The sequence below is a fragment of the Oncorhynchus masou genome, chromosome 33, assembly GCF_036934945.1.
Source record: "Oncorhynchus masou masou isolate Uvic2021 chromosome 33, UVic_Omas_1.1, whole genome shotgun sequence".
Lineage (NCBI taxonomy): Eukaryota > Metazoa > Chordata > Actinopteri > Salmoniformes > Salmonidae > Oncorhynchus > Oncorhynchus masou.
Window position 1 is genome coordinate 23,312,684 of NC_088244.1, and position 20,167 is coordinate 23,332,850.

A 20,167-nucleotide genomic window follows, 5' to 3' on the forward strand; every position below is an offset into this window, starting at 1 on the left:
TGTTAGCCTCTGTACAACTCAATACATGCCACACGCACACTGCCACCTGAGCAGAGATAGATGCCTGTCATCCAGCTCTAATGGACCTGTCAGGGAGGCCCAGCCCTGTGGCAGTAGATCTGAGTGTAAGGGGCGGCAGCTGGAAGCATAGCAGGGATTTACAGGGCCAGTAATATGGGGGCAGTCTGGACACACAACCCCAGCATGAGGCTCATATACAACCAGGCTGAGGGGAAGCTGATGGGAGGTTAAGGGGCCAGAAAGGGCTGAGGAGGGAGAACAAAGGGCAGTGTGATGCATTTTTATGGAGGTGGGCATGAAGGAGGCATTCTGCAGACAGACAGGGGGTGAGGCGGATTGGGGGGGGGGCTGTTCACTCAGGAGGACTTTAGACAATTAAATTAATTCCAGCCTCCATACTTCTGGAACTTCCATGAAAGCTTCCACACACGTTCTGCATTCTGGAGGGTAGGGCAAGTCTGTGCCTCTCTCTCTCTCTCTCTCTCTCTCTCTCTCTCTCTCTCTCTCTCTCCCCCAGTTTTGCTGTGGAATCAGCGTTGTCACTGCACCCATCAGCTACTGGTCTCTCTGTGTCTGTCTCTGTGACACCTGATACCCTCTAATCCCGTCTCTCTGAACAGCCTGCTGGTTTAACCGCTCTTGCTGTTTCTCTCCAAGCTGTCAGACTGTAGTGTGTGTGTGTGTCTTTCAGAAATGAGTACTGTCACAGTGGCAGTCCCACACAGTCTCATTACATTACCAGTTGCTAAGCATTCACACGAATCACCTTTATTTATTTTATTTCACCTTTATTTAACCAGGTAGGCAAGTTGAGAACAAGTTCTCATTTACAATTGCGACCTGGCCAAGATAAAGCAAAGCAGTTCGACACAAACAACAACACAGAGTTACACATGGAGTAAAACAAACAGACAGTCAATAATACAGTAGAAACAAGCCTTGGCTTTTCTAACTGCCTGTGTATATTGGTTTCTAGCTTCCCTGAAAAGCTGTGTATCACGGGGGTTGTTCAATGCTAATGCAGAACGCCATAGGATGTTTTTGTGTTGGTTAAGGGCAGTCAGGTCTTGGGAGAACCAAGGGCTATATCTGTTCCTGGTTCTAAATTTATTGAATGGGGTATGCTTATTTAAGATGGTTAGGAAGGCTTTTTTTAAATATCCAGGCATCCTCTACTGATGGGATGAGATCAATATCATTCCAGGATACCCCGGCCAGGACGATTAGAAAGGCCTGCTTGCTGAAGTGTTTGAGGGAGCGTTTGACAGTGATGAGTGGAGGTCGTTTGACCGCTGACCCATTACGGATGCAGGCAATGAGGCAGTGATCGCTGAGATCTTGGTTGAAGACAGCAGATGTGTATTCAGAGGGCAAGTTGGTTAGGATGATATCTATGAGGGTGCCCGTGTTTACGGCTTTGGGGAGGTAGCTGGTAGGTTCATTGATAATTTGTGTGAGATTGAGGGCATCAAGCTTAGATTGTAGGATGGCTGGGGTGTTAAGCATGTTCCAGTTTAGGTCGCCTAGCAGCACAAGCTCTGAATATAGATGGGGGCCAATCAGTTCACATATGGTGTCCAGAGCAGGTTAACGTTAAGGAGAGGCATGCTTAGTCGAGTGATCAAAAGGGTCCAGTGAGTAGTGAGGTTGGTTGGGGTCATGGCAATTCAGACAGCTAGCCGGGCCATCGGTAGCAAGCTAGCATAGGATGGAGGTCTGTTTTTAGCCACCTTGTGCGTTTCCGTCGGTAGGATTAGTGGGGTTCTGTGTGGTAGAGGGGATCAATCCAATTCGCAAAAAAATAAATAGATAAAGTTATAGAGGCCCAAGAAAAAATAAACAATTGATCTTTTCAGATAGCAGCCGATAAGACTGAGATTAGCGGGCCGCAGATGGGTGTTCAGGTAACGTTGCGACGGAGGAGCCAGCCGTATAACTCCCTCGGGCAGATAACATCGGTAGTCCAGTCATAAAGGCCCGGTGGGGCTCCGGGTTGGCAGTAAAACAGGTCCGGATAGGTGATTGTAGCCCAGGAGTGGCTGATGGAACTCTTCAGCTAGCTAGCTACGGAATAATTGATGTTTGGTCCGGGATCGACGTAAGCCGATAGTCACACGGATAGCAGTTAGCTAGCTGCGAGATCCAGGTATAAATGTCCAGAGCTTGCGGTTGAAATCCCGGGACATGGAGAGAAAATTAGGTCCGGTATGTTCCGGTCCGAGCCGCGCCGTACAAAACTGGCGATAGATTTTCGAGCTAAAGGATAGCTGATGACCACAAACCGTGGTTAGCTGAATACTAACGATTAGCCAGTAAAGAAGCTAACTTGCTTCTGGCTAGCTTCAGGCTAGCTTCTGGTTAGCTTCTGGTTGGCTTCTGGTTAGCTTCTGGTTAGCTTCTGGTTAGCTTCTGGCTAGCTTCAGGCTAGCTTCTGGTTAGCTTCTGGTTGGCTTCTGGCTAGCTTCTGGCTAGCTGTAGCATAGGTAGGGGGTTTAAGTAGCATATATGTAGCATAGGTAGGGGTCAATGACCCCTTCTGATGAAATAGACTACGGTGACTTTATCTTTACCATGTTCTTTACTACACTCTATAGTAGTGGTAAACCTTTATGTTATTTACTACACACTCTTATAGAAGATCTCATGTCAAGTTATCATGCCACTATACAATCTGGTTCCCGAGCTGGTCATGGGTGCACCTCAGCCACGCTAAAGGTCCTAAACGATATCATAACCGCCATAGATAAAAGACAGTACTGTGCAGCCGTCTTCATCGATCTGGACAAGGCTTTCGACTCTGTCAATCACCGCATTCTTATTGGCAGATTCAATAGCCTTTGTTTCTCAAATGACTGCCTCGCCTGGTTCACTAACTGCTTCTCAGATAGAGTTCAGTGTGTCAAATCGAAGGGCCTGTTGTCCGGATCTCTGGCAGTCTCTATGGGGGTGCCACAGGGTTGAATTTTCAGGCAGACACTTTTCTCTGTACATATCAATGATGTCGCTCTTGCTGCGGGTGATTCTCTGATCCACCTCTATGCAGACGACACCATTCTGTATACATCGGGCCCTTCCTTGGACACTGTGTTAACAAACCTCCAAATGAGCTTCAATGCCATACAACACTCCTTCCGTGGCCTCCAACTGCTCTTAAATGCTAGTAAAACTAGTTGCTGCCTGCACCTGCCCGCCCGCCTATCATCACGACGGTTCTTACTTAGAATATGTGGACAACTACAAATACCTAGGTATCTGGCTAGACTGTAAACTCTCCTTCCAGACTCACATTAAGCATCTCCAATCCAAAATTAAATCTCTACCACTCTTCTGTTACCCATCTCCCCCATTCCCACCTCCCCCTCCTCCGTTACCCCTCTCCTCTCCTCTCCTCTACTCCCCCCTCCAACCCTCCTGTTACCCCTCTCCCCCACCCCCCCCACACTCCTGCTCTGTTACCCCTCTCCCCCCCTCCATCCCTGCTCCGCTACCCCTCTCTCTCACTCCCCCTCCACCCATCCTCCATTACCCTCCACAACTGCTCTGTTACCCCTCTCCCCCTCCACCCCTCCTCCGTTACCCCTCTCCTCTCCTCTACTCCCCCCTCCAACCCTCCTGTTACCCCTCTCCCCCCCCCACACTCCTGCTCTGTTACCCCTCTCCCCCCCTTCACCCCTGCTCCGCTACCCCTCTCTCTCACTCCCCCCTCCACCCATCCTCCATTACCCTCCACACCTGCTCTGTTACCCCTCTCCCCACCCCCCTACACCCCTGCTCCGCTACCCCTCTCTCTCACTCCCCCCTCCACCCATCCTCCATTACCCTCCACTCCTGCTCTGTTACCCCTCTCCCCCCCTCCACCCCGGCTCCGCTACCCCTCTCTCTCACTCCCCCTCCACCCATCCTCCATTACCCTCCACACCTGCTCTGTTACCCCTCTCCCCACCCCCCTCCACCCCTGCGCCGCTACCCCTCTCTCTCACTCCCCCCTCCACCCATCCTCCATTACCCTCCATCCTGCTGTTAACCCTCTCCCACCACTCCACTCCACCCTCCCCTCACACCTCTCCCTGGGTCTACTCTCAGTTATCAGCAGCTCCATTGGATCTTCATGGGAAACACCCTCATAGACTCCATGGGACAGGGTCTCCCACAACCCACTCCTCCATAAACACTAACTGTGTGTGTGTATGCTGTTTGTTCTGTGTAACATATGTAGGAATATAAATGTGTATTGTGTGTGTGTGACTGTGATTCCACTCCTCATACACGGGGACATAATTAACTGGATGAATTGACATGTTTAATTACAGTATTAAAAAGTAAATTAGTGTGGCGCAGATAAGTAATTGCCCAATTAGCTCCAGTGTGTGTTGGTTCAGTATGAGCACATTCACTCTTTACTGTTTTAATTAGGGAGGGGGACTGAGAGCGCTACACCACTGTCCCCCTGTCCTACTCCCACTCCCCTGCTTCCACTCCTCTGTCTGTCTGTCTGTCTGTCTGTCTGTCTGTCTGTCTGTCTGTCTGTCTGTCTGTCTGTCTGTCTGTCTGTCTGTCTGTCTGTCTGTCTGTCTGTCTGTCTGTCTGTCACACCAGACTCTACTGGCTCTGGTGTGTGTGCATATGTGTCTGTGTAATACATGTGTGTGTGTGTGCAACAGAAGGTTGGTGGGACCTTAATTGGGGAGAACGGGCTCGTGGTAATGGCTGGAGCGGAATCAGTGGAATGGTATCAAACACATGGTTTCCGGGTGTTTGATGCCATTCCATTCACTCCTTACAGCCATTATTTTAATTTAATTTATACATTTTTAATAGGATCCCCATTAGCTAACGCCGTAATGTTAGCTAATAGTCATAACGCTGTAACGTTAGCTAATAGAGACATAACGCTGTAACTTTAACTAATAGAGGCATAACGCTGTAACGTTAGCTAATAGAGGCATAACACCGTAACGTTAGCTAATAGAGGCATAACACCGTGACGTTAACTAAGAGAGGCATAACGCTGTAACGTTAGCTAATAGAGGCATAACGCTGTAACGTTAGCTAATAGAGGCATAACGCTGTAACGTTGTGTGGGGTGTATAGCATAGTCTATGGCTGCCCGAGGCGGTTCTCAATCAGAGTCAGGTGATTATCGTTGCCTCTGATTGGGAACCATATTTATGTAGCCATATTCTTTGAGTGTTTTCGTGGGTGATTGTTCCTGTGGGTGTCTTCACCAGATAGGACTGTTTAGGTTTTCAAGTTCCGTTTGTTGTTTTTGTATTGTTCGTGTTTTTTCGTTCTTCATTAAACATGTCTCAAAAATACCACGCTGCATTTTGGTCCGCTCCTCCTTCAACAGAAGAAAGCAATTACAGAATCACCCACCACAACAGGACCAAGCGGCGTGGTAACAGGCAGGTGCAGCAAAGAGAGGAATGGACATGGGAGGACGAATTGTTTGGAGAAGGACCCTGGGATCAGCCTGGAGAATATCGCCGCCCCAAAGAAGAACTGGAGGCGGCGAGAGCTGAGAGGCGCTGGTATGAGGAGGCAGCGCGGCGACGCGGATGGAAGCCCGAGAGTCAGCCCCAAAAATGTCTTGGGGGGGCTCAGGGAGAGTGTGTCAGAGTCAGGAGTCAGACCTGAGCCCACTCTCCCTGTTTATCGTGAGGAGCCAAGGAGGAGACCAGAACCTGAACCGGTGTTGGAGGTGAGCGAAGCAGAGACTGTGAAGGAGTTAATGGGGAAATTGGAGGAGAGAGAAATGAGGGAGTTGCTGTGTTGGTGCTTTTTGCATGGAATTCGCCCGACGGAACGTATCAGGGATTTGATGGCACCTGGGTCAGCGCTCCATACTCGTCCTGAGGTGCGTGTTAGTCGGCTGGTGAAGTTGGTGCCAGCCTCACGCACCAGGCCTCCTGTGCACATCCCTAGCCTTGCACTTCCTGTGCCAACACTGCTCTCAAGATCTCCAGTACGCCTTCACGGTCTAGCCCATCCTGTGCCACCTCCACACACCAGCCCTCCGGTGGCAGCTCCCCGCACCAGGCTTCCTGTGCGTGTCCTCGGCCCAGTACCACCAGTGCCAGCACCACGCATCAGGCCTACAGTGCGCCTCGCCTCTCCAGCGCTACCGGAGCCTTTCTCCTCTCCTGCTCTGCCGGAGTCTCCCGTCTGTTTAGCGCAGCCAGAGCCTTCCTCCTCTTCTGCGCTGCCGGAGCCTCCCGCCTGTTCAGCGCTACCGGAGCCTTTCTCCTCTCCAGCTCTGCCGGAGTCTCCCGCCTGTTTAGCGCAGCCAGAGCCTTCCTCCTCTCCTGCACTGCTGGAGTCTCCCGCCTGTTTAGCGCAGCCAGAGCCTTCCTCCTCTACAGCGCTGCTGGAGTCTCCCGCCTGTTTAGCGCAGCCCGAGCTGTCAGGCTGCATGGAGCAGCCAGAGCTGTCAGTCTGCAAGAAGCCGCCAGAGCTGTCAGTCTACATGGAGCAGCCAGAGCCGCCAGTCAGCATGGAGCAGCCAGATCCGTCAGTCAGCCAGACTCTTCCAGATCTGCCAGTCAGCCAGACTCTTCCAGATCTGCCAGTCAGCCAGGCTCTGCCAGAACCGTCAACCAGCCAGGATCTGCCGGATCCAAATACCTGGCTGAGCTTCCTCTCAGTGCTGGGCTTCCTCTCAGTGCTGGGCTTCCTCTCAGTGCTGGGCTTCCTCTCAGTGCCGGGCTTCCTCTCAGTCCCGAGCTGCCCCTCAGTCCCGAGCTGCCCCTCAGTCCTGAGCTCCCTCAGTCCCGAGCTGCCCCTCAGTCCCGAGCTGCCCCTCAGTCCCGAGCTGCCCCTCAGTTCCGAGCTGCCCCTCAGTCCAGTGGGGTTCCGGGTGAGGACTACTAGGCCAAGGTCGGCTGCGAGTGTGGACTATCCTAGGACGTGAGGAGGGGGGACTAAGACATTCATAGAGTGGGTTCCACGTCCCGCGCCGGAGCCGCCACCATGGACAGACGCCCACCCGGACCCTCCCTATTTTTTTGATGTGCGTCCGGGAGTCCACACCTTAGGGGGGGGGGGGTTCTGTCACGCCCTGGTCTATATTTATTATGTTTATCTTCATTTATTGGGTCAGGCCAGGGTGTGACATGGGTTTATTTGTGGTGTGTTTCGTCTTGGGGTTGTGTGGGGTGTATAGCATAGTCTATGGCTGCCTGAGGCGGTTCTCAATCAGAGTCAGGTGATTATCGTTGTCTCTGATTGGGAACCATATGTAGGTAGCGTTTTCGTGGGTGATTGTTCCTGTCTCTGTGTCTTCACCAGATAGGACTGTTTAGGTTTTCACGTTCCGTTTGTTGTTTTTGTATTGTTCGTGTTTTTTCGTTCTTCATTAAACATGTCTCAAAAATACCACGCTGCATTTTGGTCCGCTCCTCCTTCAACAGAAGAAAGCCGTTACATAACGTTAGCTAATAGAGGCATAACATTGTAACGTTAACTAATAGAGGCACAACGCTGTAACGTTAGCTAAAGAGGCATAACATTGTAACGTTAGCTAATAGAGGCATAACGTTGTAACGTTAGCTAATAGAGGCATAATGTTGTAACGTTAGCTAATAGAGGCATAACGTTGTAACGTTAGCTAATAGAGGCATAACGCTGTAACGTTAGCTAATAGAGGCATAACATCGTAACGTTAGCTAATAGAGGCATAACGTTGTAACGTTAGCTAATAGAGGCATAACGCTGTAACGTTAGCTAATAGAGGCATAACGCTGTAACGTTATCTAATAGAGGCATAACGTTGTAACGTTAGCTAATAGAAGCATAACATCGTAACGTTAGCTAATAGAGGCATAACATCGTAACGTTAACTAATAGAGGCATAACATTGTAACGTTAGCTAATATAGGCATAACGTCGTAACGTTAGCTAATAGAGGCATAACGTTGTAACGTTAGCTAATAGAGGCATAACGTTGTAACGTTAGCAAATAGAGGCATAACATCGTAAAGTTAGCTAATAGAGGCATAACATCGTAAAGTTAGCTAATAGAGGCATAACATCGTAACTTTAGCGAATCTTCCTGGGGTCCAACACCAATTAATAAGACATTACAAACAATTACAAATTAAGACTTTACAAACATTTAACAAGGAGACAATACAGACAATTAAAATACCTGAGAGGAAACACATTTAACATTCAGTTGATGCTTTCTATTTCCTGTCCAGACATATGGTCTATCACATTAGATGTTCTTGTATATTTTCTTTGAAGGTGGATTTACTTTTTGCCTGAGAAATATAGATTAGTCGAGAGCCCGAATCTGCTATGGCTCTACATAAAACTGTAGAGTTATGGCGATTTGTCCTTGGCTTGGGTTGTCTTAGCTGCCCTGAATTATTTGCCTATCTGGTTGAAATCCATCCTCCCCTCAGCAGCCTCCAGTGGTGTGTGCATGTGATTCTTTCCATTCTATATTTTCCAAACCTGGAGAAAGAGAGAAACGTAACTTCTGGTTTTGTCCTCAGAGAGTAACCGTCTTTCTGAGTCATTAATGTGGTGAGCATCGTTGTCTCTGAACTCATAGAGCCTCCATAGTTTCTCTAAATGCCATGTTCTCTGATGACACTCTGGTGTGGTGTAGGATTAGAGAGCTGGGGGGTAGAGGCATCTATTGGGGGTGTGGAGGAGGTATAGGCATGTATTGGGGGATTAGGGTTAGAGAGCTGGGGGGGTATGTGGAGGTAAAGGCATGTATTGGGGGTGTAGGGGGTTTAGGTGGCGAGCGGTAGGCCTGGCAAAGGGGCCTTAAAGATTTGATACTCCATTGGACTTCCCCTCTCTTCCAGCACAATGCAGGATGCAGCAGGGTGTTGAGTTTGCCAGTTTACCAGTGACCACAGCACCCTGCTGTTCAGCTCCACAATGGTGGTTGAACAGTGGAACGCAAACACACCTCTTCAGGGGAACCATGAGGGTACAACAAGGGGCGGTCTGACCAGACCAAGACCTCTTACAGTAAGTTGGGGTTGTTCCAGTCATTGCTCACCATAGTCATAGGTAGAGTGCTTGTGTCTGTGGGTATGTGTAAACGGTCCAGTGTGTTAGTGTGTGTAAGCCCAACTTTTGCTCTGTTCCACGTCAGTGCCACTTCACCATAGATTTATTAAGGACCAAACATACAGCCCTCCCATTGTCTTTAACTGAGGCCTTCATTAAATGTGACTGGCTATTGTCAAGTATCTCTTTTATCTTGACTCAATGCACGGACCGACTGGCCGGTGTTGGCCTCAAGGAAAAATATGTGGCGGTTTGTTAGAAATGCCAAGGACGATATTTGTCCCAGTCTGCCCCTGGCTCAATGGATTGCACAGGTGTTTGTGAGAGGAGATAGATGAGAGAGAAGAGAGGAGAAAATACACAATTTGTGAGCAGAGCTATTCCTCTTTCCTATGCTTATTCCTTTGGGCCATCTTTCTATCTCTCTTTCTCTTTCCCTCCCCGTATCTGTCCATATTTCTCTGTGTTCCTCAATGGATATTCCATATGAGGTTGTCTGTCTATATGCCTGTCTGTCTGGTAATGGACTCCAGTCCTCTCTCCCACAGAGGCTCTTCTGACTCCTTTCTTTCCCAATGAGTCTGTCCTACATGTGTTTCAACACCATTATGTGATGTATTTACTCTGCTTTAGACAGTGTGCTGTCTGCTGCATCTGCCTTACACCAGCAGACCATGTATAAGTGTATGGCCAGATGAGTTCTCCATGTTAGACACAAGATAGAGAGGTGCCCTGTCATTGAGAACCATTACCAATCTCATGCTGAGTTATGCAGCGCTGTGGTTCTCCTGTCAAAAGGGAAGCCAGCAATGCTCACTGTGGGTGGCTCCACAGAGCTAACCCAGAACATACAAGTCGGAGGTTTACATACACTTAGGTTGGAGTCATTAAAACTCATTTTCAACCACTCCACAAATTTCTTGTTAACAAGCTATAGTTTTTGCTAGTCGGTGAGGACATCTACTTTGTGCATGACACAAGTAATATTTCCAACAATTGTTTACAGACAGATTATTTCACTTATAATTCACTATATCACAATTCCAGTGGGTCAGAAGTTTACATACACTAAGTTGACTGTGCCTTTAAACAGCTTGGAAAATTCCAGAAAATTATGTCAATGCTTTAGAAGCTTCTGATAGGCTAATTGACATAATTTGAGTCAATTGAAGGTGTACCTGTGGATATATTTCGAGGCCTACCTTCAAAATCAGTGCCTCTGCTTGACATCATGGGAAAATCAAAGGGAATCAGCCAAGACCTCAGAAAAAAACATTGTAGACCTCCACAAGTCTGGTTCATCCTTGGGAGCAATTTCCAAACACCTGAAGGTACCACGTTCATCTGTACAGGCAATAGTATGCAAGTATAAACACCATGGGACCACGCAGCCGTCATACCGCTCAGGAAGGAGACGCGTTCTGTTTCCTAGAGATGAATGTACTTTGGTGCAAAAAGTGCAAATCATACCTGAAGGAAACAGGTACAAAAGTATCTATATCCACAATAAAACAAGTCCTATATTGACATAACCTGAAAGGCCGCTCAGCAAGGAAGAAGCCACTGCTCCAAAACCGCCAAAATAAAGCCAGACTACGGTTTGTAACTACACATGGAGACAAAGATCGTACTTTTTGAAGAAATGTCCTCTGGTCTGACGAAACAAAAATAGAACTGTTTGGCCATAATGACCATCGTTATGTTTGGAGGAAAAAGGGGGAGCCTTGCAAGCCGAAGAACACCATCCCAACCGTGAAGCTCGGGGGTGGCAGCATCATGTTGTGGGGGTGCTTTGCTGCAGAAGGGACTGGTGCACTTCACAAAATAGATGGCTTCGTGAGGTAGGAAAATTATGTGGATATATTGAAGCAACATCTCAAGACATCAGTCAGGAAGTTAAAGCTTGGTCGCAAATGAGTCTTCCAAATGGACAATGACCCCAAGTATACCGCCAAAGTTGTGGTAAAAGGGCTTAAGGACAACAAAGTCAAGGTATTGGAGTGGCCATCACAACGCCCTGACCTTAGTCCTATAGACAATTTGTGGGCAGAACTGAAAAAGCGCGTGCGAGCAACGAGGCCTACAAACCTGACTCAGTTACACCAGCTCTGTCAGGAGGAATGGGCCAAAATTCACCCAACTTCTTGTGGGAAGCTTGTGGAAGGCCACACGAAACGTTTGACCCAAGCGAAACCCAAGCGAAATACTAATTGAGTGCATGTAAACTTCTGACCCATTGGGAATGTGATGAAATAAATAAAAGCTGAAATAATATCATTCTCTCTACCATTATTCTGACATTTCACATTCTTAAAATTAAGTAGTGATCCTAACTGATCTAAGACAGGGATTTTTTTTACTATGATTAAATGTCAGGATTTTTTAAAATGTATTTGGCTAAGGTGTATGTAAACTTCCGACTTTAGCTGTATCTACAACGCTCGCTCAACATTCCCCGGCCAGCTTTGTCTTAGTGTTATGTGTCCTGTGCATCCAGTCATATTTTATGGGTAAATAGTGGCTTTATTAGCCTGGAGTCAGAGTCGTGGGTTACAGGCATTTACAATGGAAAATAAAACGCTCCTTTCTTCTTTTTCCCCCCGAAGTATCTTTATGTTTGGGTGTGTTGTATTTTTAAACCTCTGTTACCCTTTTGGCACAGCTCAGGGTGCAGATCATTCAGAAGAGAAAAAGAAAGGGAAGAATGGTGTGAGTAAAAGAGAGAGAGAGAGAGCCTTGGAGGGAGGGAAAAATAGATGGATAGAGAGATAATGAAAGAGAAAGAAAAACAGAGAGTCAGAATGGGAGAATCCCACAAATGGACAGCAGCTGTGTGTCTGAGTGAGTGACACATCGGCCAGTTGTGGGCGATATGAAAGAGATGGAAGCTCTCCTCTTCCATACATAGTCACTGTATGACAGTAGCAATCCTAGTCAGCTGTGGAATAGCACTTCACGGCTTCAAGCTGGGTTCTTTATAGGTGTAGTGGAATGTAAAGACCTGTCCCATCACACAGTATTTGATGGCTTGATACACTGCATTGGCTGAGGTAAGGTTGTCTTGATAAGTGACAGGTAGATCAGGAATGTTCTAGAATGTTCTCTGAATGTTTTCTGGATGCTCAGGAGGTTCAACTTAAGTCTCTCTCTCTCTCTCTCTCTCTCTCTCTCTCTCTCTCTCTCTCTCTCTCTCTCTCTCCCAACTCCTCTCTCTCTCCCTCTCTCCCTCCCTCCCAACTCTCTCTCTCTCTCTCTCTCTCTCTCTCCTTACTCTTACATCAGCTTCCTGCTGTTAGCGTCCCAAAGTTTGAACAGCTTTGTTTTTCCCTTTGACATATTGGAGTGGAGCAGAGATAGAGAGGAGTGGATGTGAGGCTGGGCGGGGTCAGGAGCAGATGCAGAGGGATTGGTCTTGTGGATGGAACGAACACTCTTTTACTGAGAACACTCCTCTAAATTAGCCTCTGCTCTTGGCAGGATACCTGCAACCTCAAAGAGGGAGGGAAGGAGGGAGAGAGAGAAAATGGGAGGGAGTGAGAGACAAAATTGAGTAAACAGAAAGAGATGGTGGTAAAGAGAGATTAGAAGAACAATTTGATAGTATTTCTGTAAAAGTTCATGCTCCATGAGCAGACTCTATATGTGTTATTTGTGTGCTGTATGTAACTGGATGTGTTTGGTTAAAGTTAAGCTGTTTTATCAGTTTACTTCAGCTTGGCATCAGATGAAAAAAGTGCTGTGTGTCTCTACAAGTCTATATGAGTTCCAGATATCCTTCCAGTTTTTATTGTCTTGGTTTTGTGCGTGTTCTCTTTGATGTTGGGCTATGTTAATGACAACTACTGATACTCTGATATAAGGTGATTTACCATGGCAGTGTGTACATGTGGCAGTGTGTAGATGCGGCAGTGTGTACATGTGGCAGTGTGTACATGTGGCAGTGTGTACATGTGGCAGTGTGTAGATGTGGCAGTGTGTACATGTGGCAGTGTAGATGTGGCAGTGTGTAGATGTGGCAGTGTGTACATGTGGCAGTGTGTAGATGTAGCAGTGTGTACATGTGGCAGTGTGTAGATGTGGCAGTGTGTAGATGTAGCAGTGTGGCAGTAAGTAGATGTGGCAGTGTGTACATGTGGCAGTGGGGCAGTGTGTAGATGTGGCAGTGTGTAGATGTGGCAGTGTGTAGATGTGGCAGTGTGTAGATGTGGCAGTGTGTAGATGTGGCAGTGTGTACATGTGGCAGTGTGTAGATGTAGCAGTGTGTACATGTGGCAGTGTGTAGATGCGGCAGTGTGTAGATGTAGCAGTGGGGCAGTGTGTAGATGTGGCAGTGTGTAGATGTGGCAGTGGGGCAGTGTGTACATGTGGCAGTGTGTACATGTGGCAGTGTGTAGATGTGGCAGTGCGTAGATGTGGCAGTGGGGCAGTGTGTAGATGTGGCAGTGTGTAGATGTGGCAGTGTGTAGATGTGGCAGTGTGTACATGTGGCAGTGTGTAGATGTGGCAGTGTGTACATGTGGCAGTGTGTAGATGTGGCAGTGTGTAGATGTGGCAGTGTGTATATGTGGCAGTGTGTATATGTGGCAGTGTGTACATGTGGCAGTGTGTAGATGTGGCAGTGTGTACATGTGGCAGTGTGTAGATGTGGCAGTGTGTAGATGTGGCAGTGTGTAGATGTGGCAGTGTGTAGATGTGGCAGTGTGTAGATGTGGCAGTGTGTAGATGTGGCAGTGTGTACATGTGGCAGTGTGTACATGTGGCAGTGTGTAGATGTGGCAGTGTGTAGATGTGGCAGTGTGTAGATGTGGCAGTGTGTAGATGTGGCAGTGTGTAGATGTGGCAGTGTGTAGATGCGGCAGTGTGTAGATGCGGCAGTGTGTACATGCGGCAGTGTGTACATGCGGCAGTGTGTACATGCGGCAGTGTGTACATGCGGCAGTGTGTACATGCGGCAGTGTGTAGATGTGGCAGTGTGTACATGTGGCAGTGTAGATGTGGCAGTGTGTAGATGTGGCAGTGTGTAGATGTGGCAGTGTGTAGATGTAGCAGTGTGTACATGTGGCAGTGTGTAGATGTGGCAGTGTGTAGATGTAGCAGTGTGGCAGTAAGTAGATGTGGCAGTGTGTACATGTGGCAGTGGGGCAGTGTGTAGATGTGGCAGTGTGTAGATGTGGCAGTGTGTACATGTGGCAGTGTGTAGATGTGGCAGTGTGTAGATGTGGCAGTGTGTACATGTGGCAGTGTGTACATGTGGCAGTGTGTAGATGTAGCAGTGTGTACATGTGGCAGTGTGTAGATGTGGCAGTGTGTAGATGTAGCAGTGGGGCAGTGTGTAGATGTGGCAGTGTGTAGATGTGGCAGTGGGGCAGTGTGTACATGTGGCAGTGTGTAGATGTGGCAGTGTGTAGATGTGGCAGTGTGTAGATGTGGCAGTGTGTAGATGTGGCAGTGTGTAGATGTGGCAGTGTGTACATGTGGCAGTGTGTAGATGCGGCAGTGTGTACATGCGGCAGTGTGTACATGCGGCAGTGTGTACATGCGGCAGTGTGTAGATGCGGCAGTGTGTACGTGCGGCAGTGTGTACATGTGGCAGTGTGTAGATGTGGCAGTGTGTAGATGTGGCAGTGTGTAGATGTGGCAGTGTGTAGATGTGGCAGTGTGTACATGTGGCAGTGTGTACATGTGGCAGTGTGTACATGTGGCAGTGTGTAGATGTGGCAGTGTGTACATGTGGCAGTGTGTACATGTGGCAGTGTGTAGATGTGGCAGTGTGTAGATGTGGCAGTGTGTAGATGTGGCAGTGTGTAGATGTGGCAGTGTGTACATGTGGCAGTGTGTAGATGTAGCAGTGTGTACATGTGGCAGTGTGTAGATGTGGCAGTGTGTAGATGTAGCAGTGGGGCAGTGTGTAGATGTGGCAGTGTGTAGATGTGGCAGTGGGGCAGTGTGTACATGTGGCAGTGTGTACATGTGGCAGTGTGTAGATGTGGCAGTGTGTAGATGTGGCAGTGTGTAGATGTGGCAGTGTGTAGATGTGGCAGTGGGGCAGTGTGTAGATGTGGCAGTGTGTAGATGTGGCAGTGTGTAGATGTGGCAGTGTGTACATGTGGCAGTGTGTAGATGTGGCAGTGTGTACGTGTGGCAGTGTGTATGTGTGGCAGTGTGTACATGTGGCAGTGTGTACATGTGGCAGTGTGTACATGTGGCAGTGTGTACATGTGGCAGTGTGTACATGTGGCAGTGTGTAGATGTGGCAGTGTGTAGATGTGGCAGTGTGTACATGTGGCAGTATGTAGATGTGGCAGTGTGTAGATGTGGCAGTGGGGCAGTGTGTAGATGTGGCAGTGTGTACATGTGGCAGTGTGTACATGTGGCAGTGTGTACATGTGGCAGTGTGTCTGTCTACTTTGTTTGCATTTGTGCGTTCACATATCTGGAAATGTGTTACTGTGTGGCTGGGCAGATTTTGATTGCCCTCTTTCATTTAGCTATATAAAGGTGGATCTGGAGGTGGATGCAGTGTTGATATGGGAGGTCTGGGCCCCTCCTTTCCCCCAGTCTGCTCTCCTCCTCTGGGCACCTCATCCATCATTGGCTCTGGCCTCTGATTGCCTTCAATTACACTTTAATGGAGGGGATTTCTGCCCCGGCGAGACAGCACTTTATACCCACCGCACCTGAGCTCCCTCTCTTATTGTGTGTGTGTGTGTGTGTGTGTGTGTGTGTGTGTGTGTGTGTGTGTTTATATTTGGGTGCGGACGGGCTTTATATCCCAAATATAAAAACCAAATAGCCTTCAAAACAGAGTTGAAAAGGCTTGAATCAACTATTTCATCTGAATTGAAAAGGCTTGAATCAACCATTTCATCTGAATTGAAAAGGCTTGAATCAACCATTTCATCTGAATTGAAAAGGCTTGAATCAACCATTTCATCTGCCTCAGCTACTATTTAAACACACATGCTTTGATGTATAGTGAGAGTGAATCTGTTTGCATTTCCTATATGCCTGTCATTTCAAAAAGGGTTTCTGTGGGCACTGTTGGTGGTGTGTGTGTGTGTATAATCACCTGTGTGTGTCCATGGGACTGTTGCTCTGCCCAAACCTTCTGTCGCTGAGCCTGTCTCAGATTTCTCTTCGGTATGTACACACACACACACACACACACACACACACACACACCCCCCCTCTCTCTCTTTCCTGGGTGGCTTGCTGTGGCTCCAGAGCCTGGGGTTATTAATCTGTCTCTGAGTGTTGCTGAAAGCAGCCTGTCTGCCCGGATCACTGCCCATCAGGATGAGCGTCTCTCTGGCCTGCTAGACTAGCCTTGTGCCTGTCTAGTCTGGCCTTAACAAGGCAGCTCTGCCTGCCTGCCTGCAGTATGGGGAAAGGGGATAGCTAGGATCATTAGGATCCCTCTGCTGCCTGTGGAGTCTTTGAAGCACCAATTGCGCTACCTGCCTGCATTGCCAGTTCTACACTGCTATGTCAGCACAGCCAGCGGTTTCATTACTAATCTTCATTATGGCTTCGCTGTGTGCTCTAGTAATTTTCTACACAGATATTTATCACTGTGTGTTTAAATGTGTGTCTGTATGTCATGCTGAGTGTATGCCAGCTGGTTATCCCATAGGCTATGCTCACAGAATGACTTCCACGCACTTCATTCTCGACATTCTAACATAGTGAGCGCTGAACATAGACTCAGTGCGTTGATGTTAACCACTCCCCAACGAGGAGGGGTGAGTCTGTGTGCGGGAGTGTGTTTGTGCACGTGTGCATTTGTCAAATCAAATCAGTCTGTGTGTGTGTATGTGTGCATGAGTGCACGTGTCTGTGTGTGTATTTGTGTGTGCGTGTGCATGTGTGTGTGTCTGCTCCCTGCATCAGGGCCACAGAGTTGGCCTGGAGGAGAGAGGGCAGAGGGAGGTTAGGAAGGTCATCACCCTCCCAGATGGAAGGGAATAAATGAGGGGAACAGGTTACATCCAGAGAGAAACAGATACAATGAGAGAGGGAGAGCGAGAACAATCTTTCCAGCTTCTGCAAGTAAGGGAAAAACAAGCGGAGGGAGGGGGAGATAAGGGAAGAGGGAGAGAAGGAGAGTGATAGAGGAGAAAGAGACAGGAAATAAAATACACAATGAAAGATGAGTGCCGTGCTCTGCTCCTTCCTGAGTGTGTGTGTGTGTGTGTGTGTGTGTGTGTGTGTGTGTGTGTGTGTGTGTGTGTGTGTGTGTGTGTGTGTGTGTGTGTGTGTGTGTGTGTGTGTGTGTGTGTGTGTGTGTGTGTGTGTGTGTGAGAGTGTGTGAGTGAGACAGAGAGAGCGAGAGAGAGAGCGAAAGAGGAGAGAGGGGGAGAGGGAGAGGGAGAAAGAGAGCAAGAGAGAGGGAGAAAGAGAAAAAAAGGGAGAGAGTGAGAGACTGAGAGTGAAACGGAGAAATAGAGGGAGACAAAGAAAGAGAGAGGGAGAAAGAAAGAAAGAGGGAGAGAGAGAAAGAAGAAGTTTGAGGTCGTAGAGCAGAGTACTCGTTCTCCAGTCTCCCTGCCTCAGTGTGGCCTCCAGCTGATGCTGGAGCTGAGGCTGCCATATTAGCATAACTTCACCTGGAGAGGCTCCATCAAACATAATCCCATCTCAAGAGGGTGTCAGAGCTGAGTGGTGGAAGGTGTACAGTGTGTGTGTGTACTGTATGTACTGTATGCGTCCGTGCATGTGTACTTGCTTGCTTGGTTGCGTGCATATGTGTGCACCCAACCAAGCAAGCAATATGTGTTTATATGTGGGTGGTAAGAGTGGAAAATCTCTCTCAGGTGATTTCCCCAGTTTCATCTCCATTCCCCATCAGCTCAAAATGCCGTTATCACCTGCTGCAAGGCCCTGTGCTTCAGAGAGAGGAGAACAACCAGATGTATATTTAATCATCAGTTGTGGGAAAGAGAGAGATCTTTGAATCACATTCCAAAGGGGACCTGCTGCATTTCCCACCCCTGTGACTCTAGGAAAGTAGGTTTGGGTCTGGTAGAGGGGAGGGGGAGGGTGGAGGAAAGTAGGGTTTGGGTCTGGTAGAGGGGAGGGGGAGGGTGGAGGAAAGTAGGGTTTGGGTCTGGTAGAGGTGAGGGGAGGGGGAGGGTGTGACACTAAGCCCCTGCCATGTTTAAAGGTGCTCTAATCCACTCAGTTAACCTCCTTACCTGATCACATCAAAGGGCATAGGGGGTTAGTGGTGAGGGAGTGGGCCCTCAGTGGACTAGGGGACAGTGGGTCCAGGCTGGACTTAGGGGCCCGTGACATGGATGACCCCCAGGAGACTCATACCATGGAAGAGAGATAGAGAGAGGGATTGAGAAATGGAGAGAGTGAGGAAGAGGAGATAATGGAAGTCATATCCTGTCACGAACTCGGATACCTCCTGCATCTCAACCGGTTGCTTCAGCCTGTTGTTTCCTGAGTTACATTTTTTTGTGTGTGTTTGTGTAATCACCTGCTTCCAACTAGCCAGTTAGCTAGTTGCAATGGAGCCCGCTTCGCCTGGAATAGCTAACGAACGTCTCCAGAGCTGTAGAAGCTGTGTTTATTACGCTCTTGTCCGCAACAGTGTTGACAATCCGGAGTTCCAATGCAGAAATTGTTTGCTAGCGGAGGATTACAGGAATGAGGAGGCTTAGCTTCACAAGCAACTCTCGATTCTGCTCGAACTTATGGGGAAAAGACAAATTGGAACATTCTTGTTCTCGTTTTCCCGCCTTGTCATCTGTCCCTATCCGAATGGTCTGTGCTACCTGGAACTTGCCTGCCAAGGAAGTCATCTCCATCTGCTTCTCCTCCCCCATCTTGTAGTCCAGTAGATGGAGAACAGCAAAAAGATTGTTCCAATCAGAGCTGATCCGATGCCACAAGTCGTGGAAACCGAAGGCAGGGAAATACTGCGAAGTCAACGGGAGTGACTGCGAGTGGTTTAGAGCAGATTGGCATAAGGATTAGCTTTGCTGCACTGGTGCCGGATCTACCTGCACCTTCATCGCTGGAATTGCCTGTATCTGCGACGGCAGTGCTGACTCCAACTACGCTGACTCCAGCAGTGGCTTCGTCATGGAGTTTGGTTCCTTTCCCTCTCTCTGGATCTGACGGGACACTGCCTGCTGTAGTAGGTCTGGACCTTTCGCTGGGACCAGCGGGCGTATGCTATCCTGTTCCTTATGGGCCTATGAAAGGTTCAATGAATTGTGCGAAGGGTAGGAATGGGAGGATGTATGTGACATCAACAGAGGTATATTTTCTAGGTGATTTCAATATTGACTGTCTTTCATCAAGATACCCAATCAAGAAAAAGCTTAAAACTGTGACCAGTGCTTGCAACCTGGTTCAGGTTATATGTCAACCTACCAGGGTTACAAAGGAATGAAATAATGAACATATATTGACCGCATCTTTAAATTATTAAAACTTGTTAAGGCGAAAAGGTTCAACTGAAAAGGTGGCGCAGGGAATGCAAAAATATTATTTTGAAATATTTAACCTCCACACATTAACAAGTCCAATACCTCAAATGAAAGATAAATACCGTGTTTATCTACCCAGCATGTCAGATCTTTAAAATGTTTTGTACGGCGAAAACACAACATATATTTATGTTAGACCACCACCAAACCAAAGAAAAAACGTAGCCATTTTTTTCAGCAAAAGATAAAATCACAAAAGCAGGATTTAAAAAAAAATCAATCACTAACCTCTTGAAAATCTTCATCAGATGACAGTCATATGACATGTTACACAGTACATTTATGTTTTGTTCGATAATATGCATTTTATATCCATAAATCTCGGTTTACATTGACGCCATGTTCAGAAACTCCTCCAAAATATCCGGAGGAATTATAGAAAGCTACACCAGATGACAGAAATACTCATCATAAACTTTGACTAAAGATACATATTCTTCATATAATTAAAGATACACTGGTTCTTAATGCAACCGCTGTGTCACATTTTTTTTTACGTTACGGAAAAAGCCTAACATTGCAATAATCTGAGACGGCGCTCAGACGTAACAATATTTCTCCGCTATGTTGGAGTCAACAGAAATACAAAATTACAACATAAATATTCCCTTACC

General features: G+C 47.8%; 1 protein-coding gene across 1 annotated transcript in view; it reads left to right on the top strand.

The window, feature by feature from the left end:
* LOC135528058 (semaphorin-3B-like) overlaps window positions 1-20,167 on the top strand; it is a 98,686-nt gene that overhangs the window by 25,290 nt on the left and 53,229 nt on the right. The window lies entirely within an intron of this gene.